Below are 17,807 nucleotides of genomic sequence, written 5' to 3'. Positions count from 1 at the left end.
ATGAATGAAAAACAATATAATGATCCAATCTAAATCAAAAGGCATGTTTTTCAACCTTGTACGTATATGTTCATTACTTTGATTGAGTAAGCATAGTTGGAGTCACATTAGGGGAATTTTGAGGTCTAAAATGGGCCTCCTAAGGAAATTATAAAATAATGGTGGAAATAATAAAATAAATTATATTACATCATCAAATTTTAGAGGGAAAAAAGAAAAAACTATTTTTTCAACTTATCTCCCTATGGGTTTCTTCAAATTTCGAGTGGAAACACTCATTCGATGAAAAATTTGATTCCTCATCCAAGGAGTACCCAAATTGCATACTTTCGATGGACCCTACTACACGAAAAATGAGAAATACATGAAAAAAGTTATTGCAATCGCGTTTTTTCATGTATTTATCATTTTTCGTGTAGCAGGGTCCATTGAAAGTATGCAACATGAGTACTCCTTGGATGAGGAATTAAATTTTGCATAAAACAAGTACTCCCTCTTTAAATTTGAGTAAAACCTTAGGGAGATAAGTTGAAAATATGAATTGAAAAAGTAGTTTTATTATTTTATTATTTTTTAATCTTTTTACTTGTTTACTCCAAAAATGGTGAATCATCCCCCATGGTTGACATCATCATATTGAATCCTATTGGTTATTATAAAATTTATTTTGGTTATACATTTTTCTTAGGAGGCCCATTTTAGACCTCAAAATTCCCCTAATGTGTATTTGAATAAGAGTTATTTGGCATGCATTGAAAATAGTCCTTTATATCAACCATGTAATGCACCCTTGTGTGCATTTGAGCAACCCTTTATCATCATTTCTTTTATCATTCAGTCTATTGGTTGAGTCATATTGGTGTTAGGCATGCATTGGAATGAAAGTCATGAAAATTATCTCAGCCATGTATGGGCTTGTAGATGTGATTGTTCCAGTCTTGTATCTTATTGATATATCCGTTGTCTATATATGTATTGAAGGATGAGTCAATTGTGTCTTGGAATGCATAGTTGTGGACCACATGTGTCAGCAATGTATGCACCGTTGAGTGCAATATTCAACCTTGTACATTGTTGATTCCATCATTAGATATGTATTGGAGAGAGTTAAGAGTCTTGGTCATGTAAGGGATAAGTTCAATGGCTAGCATGTTTTAGCCATGTATGGGTTGTTGAATGCATTTTTATAGCCTTTGTTGGGTCCCTATAATACTAGTGATTACCCCATTACTATTGTAGTTATACCCCTTATTTATATTGTTGTGCCCCTATTACCCCCATATTGTTATTTCTGTGCCCCATAGAATCCCTCTATTGTTATTTTTGTGGCTTTATATTATTATTGTTAGGTCGGCTGGATTATATTGTGACTCCTTAGACTCCTATATATAGAAAGGAGGTTTTGTCATTTGTATCATCCAAGAATTGTTCATTTATGTAATGTAAAGGAGGTTGCCCCCTCGAAGAGGCTGAATTCTAAGGCGTTGATCTATCTTTTCTATCTTTTCTTGAGCTGGTTTCATAACATTTGGTATCAGAGCTTTGGATTCTAGGGTTTCGCTGCTCCAAACAGGTCATCGTGGAATTTTCGCTATAACTTTTTTTCTGTGACGTTTCAGAAGTCGCAAAAAAAACCCATTTGAGAAGAAATCGCGCTGAACCTTGGGTCCAAATTTCAGAGCTTTTCGCGCGATATTTTCGGAGATATGATCTGAGGAAGTTGGTCTTTTTGCAGACTCCTGAATTACATTCAAAACAGGTGACCTGGGGAAAATCGTCATAACTTTCTCTCTGAGCATCGGATTGAAATTTTGTAAGAAGGTACAGAAAGAGGACGGACTGTAGTTTCTTTTATATATTTTTCAGAGTCAAAGGTTGAAACAGTGACACGTGGCACTTCATACAAGTTCGCTCTACTGAAATAGTCTATAATCAGGTCACTGTGGGAGATTTGCATAACTCTTTCTTGGAGAATCCAATTTGGATCAGACTGGTGGCATTGGAAAGAGGACATAGAAGGCTACTACAGGTCACAATTTCAGAACTGGATGATTCAAAATTACAGAGATACATCAGATTCAATATCAGGCTTCTACAAAGTGAAAAAAGGTGTGTAGTTTTTTTTTAATTTTTGCATAAGCTTGGTTTGAAGGAATTCAAAGGGCATAGTAAAGCATTATTATCGGTAACTGATGCCCCGAGGAAAGAAAATGCAAACACCTAGTAAGGAACCTGAAAGCTCTAGCATGACTCATGAAGAAGAGGAAGAAATGCTACATGATATATCAAAATTACAAGAACAAGTGCAACAAATGTCACGCTCACAAAAGCTAACAGATGCTAAGATAAATGGCGTGGAATCTAAGATAAATGGCGTGGAATCTAAGATAAAGGGCATGGAAGCTAAGATGGATGATCTGAAGACAGATTTGAGGACAGATTTGAAGACAGACATGGCAGATTTGAAGACAGATTTGACAAATTTTCTACAAGAAATACTTACTAATGGTGAAAAGGTAGTAAAGGAAACTCATGATGAGAACAAAAGAAATGTTAATCATGATTCCATAGACTCTAATGTTGGATCGAAGACCCACCATATTCCAAAAATCGATATGAGGAAGTTTGATGGCAAGGATCCCGCCACATGGATATTACAGATGGAGCAATTCTTCGATCTCAATAATGTGCAAAACACACAAAAGGTACGTATGGCAACTTTATATTTGGAACCAAATCAGTTTGTATGGTATCAATGGCTTTGTTCTCGTAAACAATTTATCACTTGGGCAATTTTTACGGAAGAATTGATAGCACATTATGAGGATACAAAAAGCAACACTTTTTTTAGCCAATTGATAAGTCTCAAACAAAAGGGTTCAATAATGGAGCACATTGAGGAGTTCCAAAAATTGAACATAAGGGTAAAAGATATTCCAGAGGAGCATAGGATTGATGTGTTCATAGGGTCTTTAAAGGATAATATCCAACATGATGTGCGCCTTTGGGAACCTGATTCATTAGAGAAGGCATTCAGGTTAGCAAGAAAAATGGAAAGCAAAATTATGGCAACTAGGAAGCATACCATTCACAACTATAAAGACGGAAGTGTTGTTGCCCATAGTCTTCCACAACCTACAAGGTTGACACCACAACAATTGGAAGAAAAAAGAGCAAAAGGGCTTTGTTACAATTGTGATAGCAAATACACAAAAGGTCATAAGTGTGCTGAGAAGAAATTATTCTACATAGATTGTGAAGAGGAAGAAGAAAAGGAGCAAGAAAGGTCAAAAGAAGAGGATATATTCCAGGAACAAAGCCTAGATGAAGAACAAATAAATCCGACCATATCTTGTAATGCATTGGCGGGAATTACCACTCCTCAAACCATCAAGATAGAAGGACAAATCAAGAAGAAAAAGGTAATAGTGTTGATTGATTCAGGAAGCACCCACAATTTTATTCATTGTAGGGTAGCAAAAGAATTGAATTGCTTCCTATATCCAGCACCAGAGTGTCAAGTGATGATTGCAAATGGAGGAACAATAAATTGCTCTGGAAAGTGCCATAATATCAAGCTATCCATGGGAGAATATGTATTGACTAGCCCAATGCTTTCCATTCCAATGGGAGGTGCTGATGTTGTACTAGGAGTCCAATGGCTACAATCCTTGGGTACAATAGCTTTTAATTTTCAAGAACTTTTCATGAAATTTTCTATGGAAGGAAAGGAAGTTGAATTAAGGGGTATTGCAGGGAAACCAGGAAAGATAATCAGCTCTAATGGCATGACAAAGCTTCTAAAAAAGGAGCAAAGAGGTGTAATTGCACAATTATGTTCGCTAGATGTTTCCACATTGGAATCATCTATTTCTCCAGATCTCCAAAAAGTCCTGGACAATCATTCCAAGGTATTTGAGACTCCCAAAGGTCTCCCACCTATGCGTGATCATGATCATGCTATTCATCTGATTCCAGGAAGTGTTCCTCCAAACATCAGGCCGTACAGATATCCCTATGTCCAAAAAAGTGAAATTGAACGTATGGTTGCAGAAATGCTAGAGGCTGGTATAATTCAACCGAGTCAAAGTTCTTTCTCAGCTCCAGTAGTATTGGTGCACAAGAAGGATGGATCATGGCGCATGTGTCCAGATTATAGGGAGCTCAACAAGCTCACTATTAAAGATAAGTTCCCCATTCCTGTCATTGATGAATTACTGGATGAATTGCATGGATCAATTTACTTCACCAAGTTGGATCTTCGTTCGGGATATCATCAAATCAGAATGAAGATTGAAGACATTCCGAAAACGGCATTTAGAACTCATGAGGGTCATTATGAATTTTTGGTCATGCCTTTTGGCCTTACCAATGCACCTTCAACATTTCAAGGTTTGATGAATTCAATTTTCAAACCATTCCTTAGAAAATTTGTGTTAGTATTTTTTGATGATATACTAATCTACAGCAAGTCTTGGAAGGATCATGTTGAACATGTTGACAGGGTGCTACAACTATTGGAGGAGAAACAATTATATGCAAAAAGATCCAAATGCTTATTTGGAGTACAAGAGGTGGAATATTTGGGTCATATTGTATCTCATGAAGGAGTTAAGGAGTTAAGGTAGACCCTAGCAAAATTAAAGCCATTAAGGAATGGCAAAACCCCACATCCATAAAGCATCTGCAAGTATTTCTCGGGTTGACAGGGTATTATCGCAAGTTTGTTAAGAATTATGGGAGAATAGCAGCACCTCTAACAACATTATTGAAGAAAGATTCATTTTCATGGACTCCGGAAGCAACAAAGGCCTTTGAACATCTTAAAGAGGCAATGTGCCAAGCACCGGTCTTAGCTACACCGGACTTCACAAAAACCTTTATTGTGGAATGTGATGCTTCAGGAAATGGAATTGGTGTTGTTCTAATGCAAGATGAAAGACCCATTGCTTTTGAAAGTCGTCCAATCAAGGGAAAGTTTTTAAGCAAAGCTATTTATGAGAAGGAAATGTTGGCAATACTCCATGCACTTAAGAAATGGCGACCCTACCTAATGGGAAGACACTTCAAGGTAAAAACGGATCATGATAGCCTTAAATACTTTTTAGAACAAAGATTATCCTCTGAAGAGCAACAAAAGTGGGTCACAAAGATGTTGGGTTATGACTTTGAAATCATCTACAAAAAAGGGAAGCAAAATGTGGTGGCAGATGCACTCTCAAGAAAGGATGAGGATGTGGAAGCATTGTTGTGTGCCATTTCTATTATCCAACCAGATTGGATAAACGAAGCAAGGGAGGAATGGAAGAATGACGAAGAAGTGTGGGCACTTATTCGAAAGCTACAACAAGATTCCAGTACTTCTGATACATTTAGCTGGAAAAATGATTCGTTATGGTACAAAGATCGCTTATACCTCTGTAAGAATTCCCAGCTAAAACAAAAGATTCTTATGGAATTGCACACTTCTCCCTTAGGAGGGCACTCAGGATTTTTAAAAACTTACCACAGGGTTAAGAAGGAATTTTTTTGGGATGGCCTTAAATCAGATATTCAAAAGTTTGTGGCGGAATGTTTGGTTTGCCAACAAAATAAAGTTGAAACAATTAAGACACCGGGTCTATTACAACCTTTATCCATTCCAAGCCAACGTTGGGAGGAGGTTTCAATGGATTTTATCACAGGTTTACCCAAGTCTGAGGGAAAGAGTGTCATCATGGTGGTAGTTGACAGACTTACCAAGTATGCACACTTTTGTGCATTATCACATCCATTTAAAGCCAGTACAGTTTCTACTGCATTTATGGAAACAGTTCAAAAGCTACATGGAAACCCAAAGATTATTGTAAGTGACAGAGATCCCATTTTCACTGGAAATTTTTGGACAGAATTATTTTCTTGTCTTGGTACTCAGTTAGCTCATAGCTCATCTTATCATCCTCAATCTGATGGGCAAACTGAGATAGTAAACAAATGTTTGGAAGGATATCTTCGTTGCTTTGTATCTGATAAACAGACACAATGGGTCAAATGGTTGCCTCTGGCTGAATGGTGGTATAACACTTCCTTCCATACAGCAACAAAAATGACCCCATTTATGGCACTTTATGGGTATCAACCACCATCCATCACATCATATTTAAGAGAAAATTCTAAGGTTCAGGCAGTGGAACATCACATCGAACATCAACAACAAGTCCTCCAACTCTTAAAGGATAACCTCGTGTTGGCACAAAATAGAATGAAACAACAGGCAGATCAACATCGCAGTGAAAGAAGTTTTGATGTAGGTGATTGGGTATTCCTACGGCTACAACCATATAAGCAAATGTCCCTAAAGCAAGCTAAGAAGGATAATAAATTATCACCAAAGTATTATGGTCCGTACAAGGTGTTGCAAAAGATTGGTACTATGGCATACAAATTGGAGCTTCCTGCAGCTTCTCGATTGCACCCAGTTTTCCATGTTTCATGTTTAAAGAAGGTTATAGGCGACAAGCTCCCAGTTCAAACAATATTGCCAGAACTTGACGAGGAAGGAAAAATTATATTGGAACCGGAAGCAGTCACAGAAACAAGAACTCGACAGCTACGAAATCGATCAATTTCAGAGTATCTTATCAAGTGGAAGAACTTATCCGCTGAAGATTCCACATGGGAGGATGAGAATTTTATGCAGAAGTATCCAGAACTACTCAAGCGTTGAGGACAACACTTTTTTGAAGGAGAGGGGCATGTTGGGTCCCTATAATACTAGTGATTACCCCATTACTATTGTAGTTATACCCCTTATTTATATTGTTGTGCCCCTATTACCCCCATATTGTTATTTCTGTGCCCCATAGAATCCCTCTATTGTTATTTTTGTGGCTTTATATTATTATTGTTAGGTCGGCTGGATTATATTGTGACTCCTTAGACTCCTATATATAGAAAGGAGGTTTTGTCATTTGTATCATCCAAGAATTGTTCATTTATGTAATGTAAAGGAGGTTGCCCCCTCGAAGAGGCTGAATTCTAAGGCATTGATCTTTCTTTTCTATCTTTTCTTGAGCTGGTTTCATAACAGCCTTGTATTATGTTATGAAACCTTGTACTTTTATCGTATGTCATCTTATCATGAGTTTTATGGAGTCTTTGTCAATTTGTGGCCTCTTTCATGTGGCAAGGAGGAAAAGGCAACAAAAAAAGTTTTGAACAACAACTTGGAAGAGGTATTTGCAGCCCCAATACATGTTTAGAGATAGCATGTTCTGCAAGAGAAGTGCATGGTGTTGGCAGAGAGGCATGTTAGTTGACATGTTGGAAGCAGAGTTCCTTGGTTCCCAAAGTCTATCTTGCAAGTCTTGGTAGCTTATCTGATTTCATTTGCAAATCAATTGGTATCAACCTTGCCTATAGGTGTTAGAGTGGTATTTTAGTGGAGATTGGACCACCCTTTTCCATTGATGCCAAAGGTGGAGACTGACAAAACCACCTAATCAAGAGTGAATGCTAGCCAGTTAGAGAAGATAGTTGTGATGAAAATTGTTTTGGGTGTGTGGATGAAGGTTTCCATCAATGCCAAAGGGGGGGAATGTTGCTAGCATGGAGTTAGCATTAATGTCAAAGGGTGCCAATTGTGTTGCCATTGATTTCAACGAACTTCTAGAGCTTGTGATGATGATCAAAGGCTTAAATGATGTGTTCCTAAGGTATGCAGGCATTAGAGAGGTTGTACATGTGTTTGAATTTTGTACAAGTACTAGGAAATATGTTGAAGAAATTGGTAGCAATTTCGAGTAGAGGAGTTTGAAATTGATAAAGTCTAACACTTGTCAATTTTGAATTCCCAAATTTGGTGTTTGCAAGTTTGGCGTTCACAAATTTGGCGTTCACAAATTTGGCATTCGAAAATTTGTAGTTCACAAATTTGGCGTTCTTAAATTTGGCATTCGTAAAATTGTCGTTCACAAATTTGGCGTTCACAAATTTGGCGTTCACAAATTTGGCATTCATAAATTTGGCATTCAGAAATTTTGCATTTATTAATTTTGCGTTCAAATATTTGGCATTCGAAAAATTGGCATTCATAAATTTGGCGTTCAGAAATTTGGCATTCACAAATTTGGCATTCAAAAATTTGGGGTTTAGAAATTTGGTGCTCGCAAATTTGGCATTCAAAAATTTTGCATTGACAAATTTGGGGTCCACAAATTTGAATTGGTCATGATTAATTATTTGATTTAGTCTAAGATGATGAGTGTAATGGATAGTAATTATTGCATAATCCTTCATAAGTTATAAAATGTCAGAATGTGCAAAGGAAGTGGTTCCATGGAGAGAGAATGTGAGGTATAATAATGTAGAGGGAAGACATGTTTGATTAGAGATCTGATCTAAAGAAACAGTGCAAAGATGCTAAGAGTGATTGAAGAAAGTAGAGGATCAGGGTTTGTATGTCGCTACTAGTATTATGATGTTGTTGATATGGAGAATAAAGTATTGTTGTAGTTGTTGATGTAGGGACATTGGATCAAAGATTATATTACTGACAAGTTTTTGTTGCAGGTGATGGAGAAGCAAAGAATGTAGAGCAAAGAGTTTTCAGACAGAGTATTGTTGTAAATACTCTTATATCATGTGTTGTTGATACATTGTATTACATATGTCGTAGTTGTCGTGTACTATGTGAGAAGAGAGTGATATTTATTGATTATATTATCATGGCTATGTGTACGTTGCTCTTAGGATATGGTTGAGTTTGTATATTGTAGTGTGTCCATATTGATTCCATGTATTTTATATTGTTGTTATGAATGTTGAGTCTAATAGTGTATTGTACTATTTTTGTTGGGTTGATCAGCTAAGAGACCTTTGTATCATATTTGTTGTTAGTATTTCAGATAGGTTTTGTATTCAGATTGAGCATAGAGTTTTACGTGGGTTTAGTCTAAAAATTGTGAAACGAGACTCAATATTGTTATGTGCAAAGATTAGTGGACTCTAGTTTGAAAATGGATGAAAATTGGTCCAAAAGAGCTTGAAGGTTGGGGCCTTTAGTGGGCAAGTGGTTGATTGTTGATTTAGGGTGTAGTGACATCCTTCGAGTTGTGGATTGAGAACTTGGGAGAGGTGGCTAGGAAAACTATTGGGTGTAGGGGCATCCAGCAGGTGATGCCTTGCACAATTAAGGGAGCGGTAGCTTCCAATAGGTAATGGGCTACGAAATACAAAAAGTGGTGGCTTCCATCAGGTAGTGACATGGAGCAAGTGGTTGTTAGCATGATCACAAGTTGTGGGTTGCACACTAGTGGTGGCTAGTGATTATGTAAAATGAAGATTTTGATAATAATGAAGAATTGGATGAGGCAAGAAGATGGTGATTTCCCTCACAGAAGGGTTTCCACCTCACACCCAATGTTCTTATGTGTTGATGATCTCATGTTTATGTGCATTGATGTTTAATATGTTGCTCATGGTTTATGTTATGTTCCTAGTTGTGGTTTGTAAAGATAAGGAAAAAAGTTGTAAAATTTATCCATCCGACACAATATTGATTCACCCCACCACCCCCACCCCTTTGCCCCCTTCTCAATATTGTTAAGATTCCAATTGTGAAGCACTTGGGACAGTCAACAATGATATGGCAGTAGACGTGGCATCTTTCCTAGTAAAATGGAGCATGGATATAATCCAGTTTTGTGGGTATAATGACACTCTCTCAAGGTTAACTCAATTGACTAAAATAAACATTAATGACACCCATATCTACTAAAACTATGGGTACACAATGAGACCCATTTCCTATGAAGTTTTCATCAACAAGGATAATTTTTCCAAGGAGATCCTCATTGGCCTTCATTAGTAGGACTGACCAAAATTCCATTGGTAATCTAGGGACATGGAGCCAAACTAGAGCATGTTACAAAAATTCAATGGAAGATTCAAATAGAATGACATGAATTCAATCACAAAGGCAATGAATCTAAGAACCATGTCCCTTTCAATAACCTAATCGCATCAACCTTAGAATGGAAAACAAAATCGCACCAGCCTTTTGCTAAAATATGGAAGAGAAAGATATACCCCAATCGTGGAGCCTATGTTTGGCCAACCCAATTCCCTAAAATCTCCTTAGAAGGTATCACCCCACAAATTTACGTACTAATACCTTGTCTGATAACCCTGAGATTTAACCTAGGCCCACATCCTTACAAACCACTAAGGAAAGACCTTCCCAATGAATTTTTTAGAACTTCCCTCTTTTTCTTACCTTTTGCTTAACATCAATAACTAAATTTCCACCCTACAACATTGCTATATCTAACTTATCCCATATAAACCCTAATCCCAACACTATCAAATGTGACATACATGATTCTTCAACAAAACAACCCACATCAATCAGATCTGGATCCTCTATAAGATCAAGTGTCGACAAATCAACCAAACGCCTACCATTACCATGTGAAACCACTAGAGAATCATTTAAGGCCCTTAATGTGGCACCAAAGGAGGGAACTACATCTTCTTTCATAAGAACCCCCCCTGTCCTACCAACATTGCAACTGATATCTGAGACCATGTTAATCCTTGAGGCTATATCTCCCTTAAAATCACTATTAGATGACCTCACATCACTTTATGCCAAATTGTCTGTAATGTTACAAGTGTTATAGTTGATTAGTGTAGTAATACTTGAAAGTGATGAGAAATCTGCTCCTCTAAAAGAACATTCTCCAAATAGTCTACAAGTGACTTGTGCAAGTCTACGTTAGAAATGAGAATAACTACAATGTCATCCCAAACCCTAACCCCAACCCCAACCTCTAAAAACCTTCATCATTTAAATGGTTATAAAAACATATCTATCTTTTAAACATATCTCTATGTAGAAACTTTTAGAAAAATGATTTTTTTAATAAGCATTTGTGTTTTCTTATTACTCCAACTCAACAAAACTTATAAATCTTTGGACAAAGTGATTTTTTTAATAACCATTTGTGTTTTCTTATTACTCAAACTCAAAAACACTTATTAAAAGAGATGTTAGAAATTGTAGTTTCGAGCTCATTTTAACTAAAACCATTCTTACTATATTTTAAATAGAAATGACTACTGTAATCTAATTAAAAATAAATTATTTTTTCTTTATAGTATATTATATTTTTTAATTAAAATTAAAATACTTTACTAAACATTTTTAAGTTTTAAAAAGGATTATGCATCGTATTGGAAAGACGAATACAAAGCTTGGTTGCATAACCTTCTGTTACACACTACTTTGTTTCCAAGATTAATTCCAACAGGGTCATGGCATTGGAGTTATAACATTATGGTACAATCGCTTGTGTTATGGGGAAAGGAATTATGAAGTAATTACACAGAAGTTGAGTCAATTAGATAGAAGAATGATAAATTATTTTAATGGTGGGATCTTATTATTATAATTGCGTGAAGTTTATTTGAGTTTAGATATACTTTGAAATAGTTTAATTTTCAAAAAAAAAAAATTGTTTTCAATCTTCTCTCATAAAATTTAAACCTTAAAATTCTATAAAAATAAATTTTACTCAATTTATATTTTATTAAAATTTTAGTCAACTAAAAATATTTTTGTTTTCAACCTTTCTCTCATAAAATTTAAACCTTAAAACTTCATAAAAATAAATCTTACTCAATTTATATCTTATTAAAATTTTAATAAACCAAAATATTTTTGTTTTCAACCTTTCCCTCATAAAATTTAAACCCTAAAATTTCATAAAAATAAATCTTACTCAATTTATATCTTATTAAAATTTTAATAAATAAAAATAAAATTGAAATATATTAAACCAAAATATTTTTGTTTTCAACCTTTCCCTCATAAAATCTAAACCCTAAAATTTCATAAAAATAAATCTTACTCAATTTATATCTTATTAAAATTTTAATAAATAAAAATAAAATTGGAATATATTTTGAACATTTTATTAATGATATATATTTTAGCAATACTTTAGTTTTTAATAACACTAATTTAATTTAAAATACATATATATATATATTAAAATATATATATGTTTTAAAATATTTTATTAATAATTATGTTGATAAATATGTCTGTTTTAGAATTAAGATTCCATAATTTTAACTTAATTATTAATGATTTAACTTCCATAGAATTTATGAAATGAGTTATGGTTTGTTGGGAATGTGGTATTAATAAGCCATGGTATTGGACCATAGTATTGTAACAAGACCTATAATTTCCATAATAAAATGGAGTAAATCTCCATGGTTAAAAATCTTGTTAATGTAGGCATGTCTATTTTGGAATTGCAATTATTAAGTGGATGACAATGATTTAACCTCCATAAAATTTATGAAATGAGTAATGATTTGTTGGGAATGTGGTATTAATAAGTCATGGTATTGGCCCATAATATTGTAACAAAACCTATGTAATCTCCATAATAAAATGGAGTAAATCACCATGGTTTAAAAACTTGTATATGTAAATAAGTTGAGCTCCTAGTGCCTCAACCATGGAGCAGGGATTGAACCTGTGCCCTGAATAGCAAAGTGTCGTAATGATGGGGACTCAATTGAGTTAACCCTAAAGACTATATATTATTTATTTTTATCATTAATAATATAAATAATTTTAAATATAATTCTTATCATTTCTTTAATTTTAACAATTTTAGAAATGTTTTTTTTTCCACGTGAATATTTCTAACTAACTATTGTGGTTCATTCTCATGACAAAAATAAAAAATTAAATAAGTTAACATTTAACCATCATTTAATTTACTTGCTAAAAAAATCCCGTAACTAAGGGCTGTTGTGTGGCCGGGGATCCCTCAGAGCTACTCAAACCAGGATCCCTCAAAGCTCTGACGGGTCAAACTTTTTTGAAATTACAGCGAAGACGTGATTGAGACTACCTTTTTGTTTATAGGACAATGACCCTCTAACTTGGCGATTTGACTAAGGGCTGTTGTGTGGCCGGGGATCCCTCAGAGCTACTCAAACCAGGATCCCTCAAAGCTCTGACGGGTCAAACTTTTTTGAAATTACAGCGAAGACGTGATTGAGACTACCTTTTTGTTTATAGGACAATGACCCTCTAACTTGGCGATTTGACTAGACGTGCTTGACGCCTTCCCTTTTTATAGGACAATGACCCACTAACTTAATGATTTGACTTCAATTTTTTACACTCTGCCATTATAACCTACATGTCGAGGTTGAGAGTACCGTGTTTGTGGAGGAAGATGGAGTCAGTGGGTGGTTCCCATCAAGACCTCGAGAACGAACTTTCAGCTCCCTCTGGGCCACATGACTCCCACCACTGTTCCCTTGCATGTGTTGACCAGCACCCAAGGCTTATCCCTTCGTCTTCCTCTTCTAGATTTTTTACTCCTCTTATTATGGAAATCACCCACTGCCTAATGCATGAATTACAACCCTAACAGCGTAAAACAATCCTCCTGTAGGTGTATTTGCTGAGATGCAATCAATTTTCATTTTCAGTTCTTCATGTAATTGTGACGGTTTCATAAAAATTCCAAAAACCTATACACTTGGGCAAAGAAGTTGCTAAAAATCAGAGAGTTCAATGGCAAAAGTAACATACTTAGAGCAGAAACTCTACCGTTGCGTATAAAGTCTCATTACGAAACTGAAATTTTCACAAGTAAAGCACAAAATCGTGCTGCAGCAAACAGAAGATGCTTACAAAATGAAAGAAAATGCAGTAAAGAAAATACTTACGAAATGGGTGAAAAATGTAAATGCAACAAAAAGAAAATGCTTAACACGTAGATGAAAATGCAAAAGTAACAGGAAAACAGCTCAGATTAACATAGAAAATACTTACGAAATGGATGAAAATGTAAACGCAGCAAAGTGAAAATGCTTATAAAATGGATGAAAACGCAAATTTAACATAGAAAATACTTACGAAAGGGATGAAAATGTAAACACAGTAAAGAGAATGCTTACTAAATGGATGAAAATGTAAAAGCAACCGGAGAACAGCTGGGATTTAACATAAAAAAAAATACTTACGAAATGGATGAAAATGTAAACGCGGCAAAGAGAAAATGCTTGCAAAATGGATAAAAATGCAAAAGCAACCGGAAAACTGCTAAGATTTTACAGGAAAATACATCCGGAATGGATGAAAATGTAAACGTAGCAAAGAGAAAATCCTTACAAAATGGATGAAAATGCAAAAGCAACAGAAAAACAGCTTAGATTTGACCCGGAAAATACTTACTAAATGGATGAATATGTAAATGGATGAATATGTAAATGCAGCAAAGAGAAAATGCATGGAAAAAGGATGAAAATGCAAAGCATCAGGAAAAAAGCTAAGATTTAACCTATAAAATACTTACAAAATGGATGAAAATGTAAAAGCGGCAAAGAGAAAATGCTTACAAAATGGATGAAAATGCAAAAGCAACCGGAAAACCGCTAAAAGATATAACTTAGAAAATACTTACGAAAGGGATGAAAATGTAAACGCGACAAATAGAAAATGATTACAAAATGGAGGAAAATGCATCAAAGCAACCGGAAAACAGCTCAGATTAACATAGAAAATGATTACAAAATGGAGGAAAATGCATTAAAGCAGCCGAAAACAGCTCAGATTAACATAGAAAATACTTACAAAATGGATGAAAGTGTAAACGCAGCGAAGTGAAAATGCTTATAAAATGGATGAAAATGCAAATTTGACCTAGAAAATATTTGCGAAAGGGATGAAAATGTAAACACAGTAAAGAGAATATGCTTACTAAATGGATGAAAATGTGAACACAGTAAAGAGAAAATGCTTATTAAATGGATGAAAATGTAAAAGCGATAGGGAAACAGCTCAGATTTAACAAAGAAAATACTTAAGTAATAGATGAAAAAGTAAACAGAGCGAACAGAAAAATAATTTTAAAATGGATAAAAATGAAGATGAAAAAGCAACATAAAAGAATTAAAGTTTAAAATAGAAAACTTACTAAATGGATGAGAATGTAAACACAGCAAAGAGAAAATGCATACAAAATGGATGAAAATGTAAAAGTAATAGAAAAACAGCTCAGATTTAACACAGAAAATACTTACGAAATGAATGAAAATGTAAACAGAGCAAAGAGAAAATGCTTTAAAAATGGATGAAAATGCTAAAGAAGCAGGAAAGCAGTTAAGGTTTAACATATAAAACACAGGAAAAAAGATAATAAGAAAAGTAACAGCAACAAAACTCAAATTTTAAGGAAATTAAACAAGAAATACCAAAGCAACATCCAAAACGGCTCAAACTTTTTAATTAATACATGAATTGTGCAAGAAATGACAAAATAGCTGGAATACTCTCCGTGATCCATGAAACAAGAAAACATGAAGGAAAATAGGTCAAAGTTTACCGGCCAAAAGATGGAAAAATGCTCCAGATGCAGGCCGGAATCTGCAAGAGCTAGAGTTAAACAAAAACGCCAGAGGCGATGATCAAGCGATCCGAGACTAAGTTTTCGATCCGGTACATTTTCTTTCCGCTGTAAGCTCTTCTTGTAGCAGATCCACCGCAGCTTTTAGGTCAAGAAAGCACCACAAGCTCCATTATATGACCTCCACTAAAGCTTTCTCAAGAATGCCCAATGAGCAAAGAAAAAGAACACAAATACCTTTAACAGACCGAGTAATCTCCTTACTGGAATTGAGAGGTTTTGTAGTGGGGCCCGCTGGTGCCTGCCATATCCATGGTGGCAGGCTGAGACAACGAGTCATCAACGGACTCGTGCTGCAGAACTGTTGAATATTTGGCGCTCGATCCGACGGTCTGCAGATGGGTCGGGAATGCACTTGACCATTAGATCGTTTTTAGTTGAGAAAGCGAAGCCTTTCGATCCCTCGTTCAATTCAAAGTGATTCCGGTCCTTTTTTAATCTAATTTTATAGATAATATGTTTTAATGATGTGGTTGGTTTTTTGTTTTTTTTTGGGGGCAATAATGAGGACTTAATTCGTATTAATTAAAAAATATTTATTTTTGTTGTTAATTAGTAATTGTGTTAATGGATGCTAGTTTAACATCAGATAGATGTTGTAAATATTAAATGAAAAAATATTAAAAATAAAACGTTGACTTAATTAAAAATAATAATTAGATTTAATTTAAATTATCATATTGTAGTTTTGTATTTATCAATAAATCACCTTTAAACCAATTAAATATTTTAGTATATATAATTTTCAAATTAAAATATTAATGTAAACTTGTGGCCCAACCAAATATTAATGGAGGAAAGAAACTAGAAAATGAATATCATAGTTGGATAAACATTAATGAATTATTACTTATTAATAATTATTAAGTTAAAAAAGATTGAGAAAATAAGTAAAATTAGAACAAATGATGCATATAAGAGTGCCAAATTAAATATAAATGGAGGAAATAAATCATAAAATGAATATGATCATTAAAAGATAAATATTAATGAATTATTATTTATTAATAATTATTAAGTTAAAAAAGGATGGGGAGAGTAAGTAAAATTAGAATAAGAAATTGTCAATTCAAATCAATAAAAGTAAAAATGGTCTAAAAGAATATTTCTATAAAATATTAGATTAGACTTAAATTATTAAAATAGTATTAATAATTAAAAAACTAAATTATTAAAATAGTGTTAAAATAAGAATATTGTTATTCTTAGGGTTCATGCTGCTCTAGACATTGTTATTCCTAGGGTTCATGTTCATTGCACCTGCAACCTAGTCCCTTTCTTGTCTCTCTCGCCCTGTCTTCCTTTGTTGCTTTCCTGCTGAGTAAACCTCGAGGAATGGCGACCCTGGGGAAGGGTCCCAGATCCCTCTAACCACGCTTCAAGGTCATTCTTGTTGGTCAATCCTGACACTGGCAAGTCAACTTCCGCAGAGGCCATCAAGTTTGGCTCTGCAGAGAACCTCAGACAAATACTTGAACAGGCGCTGGCTCAGAAGAGCACGAGCACCTGCATCGCTAAGTTGACAGAAGAAGCTCAAGCAGATTCACATCCCGCCAACTAAGCTAAATGCAAGAATCCAACACATGCAGGATCATACATTGATATGCAAGTTTATAGGGATATGGCCAAGGCTCTCCACCACTGAATTGCTACAATGTGGAAGCCAAAGTATCACTATGAGGTAAAACTAGGATCAAAAGGATTTTTCACTATTATTTTCTCTAGAATAGAAGACCAAAATGTTGTGTTGGAGGGTGGTAGGGCGGGTAGCTACTTCAACTTGGATGGGTTGTATATGCGTCACTAGGTGGAACACTTCAACCCTAACAAAGAAGACTTCTCATAAGCTCTTACTTGGATCTACATGTATTTCCCCCCTCATGAATATTGGGATCCCGAGACACTAGAGGAGATTAGCAGCGAGCTGGGAGAATTTGTGTGCCTATCAAACCAAAAAAAACACGGAATGCATACCTCTTATGCACATATTTGTGTACATATATAAGCATTTTTTACACCCTCCTAAAAGCAATTTCCTTGGAATCAAAGGAAATAGACTGGATATAATCCGTTAATTACGAGCATGTGCCTTTAGATACAAGAGATGCCATGTTCATGGGCACCTATTCTGTCACTGCCCTCCCAATGAGCCCAAAAAGGACACAAAATAAGTAAAGGATAAGGATGGAGATGGTTTCATGAAAATCCCTACAAAAAGGTACCATAAAAAAAGGACCAACACATCCAATGCTCCCAAGAGACAAGCTACAAGCAACAACTTTGACATTTTGTTGATTTACCAAAATGCTTAGGGGTTGATGTCAC

Source organism: Pinus tabuliformis, chromosome 5_1 (assembly GCF_031772625.1).
Source record: "Pinus tabuliformis cultivar Carrire ecotype Pingquan chromosome 5_1, CPIR1, whole genome shotgun sequence".
NCBI classification, from domain to species: domain Eukaryota; kingdom Viridiplantae; phylum Streptophyta; class Pinopsida; order Pinales; family Pinaceae; genus Pinus; species Pinus tabuliformis.
The sequence above is the reverse complement of the archived record's forward strand: the minus strand, read 5'-3'. Positions refer to the sequence as shown.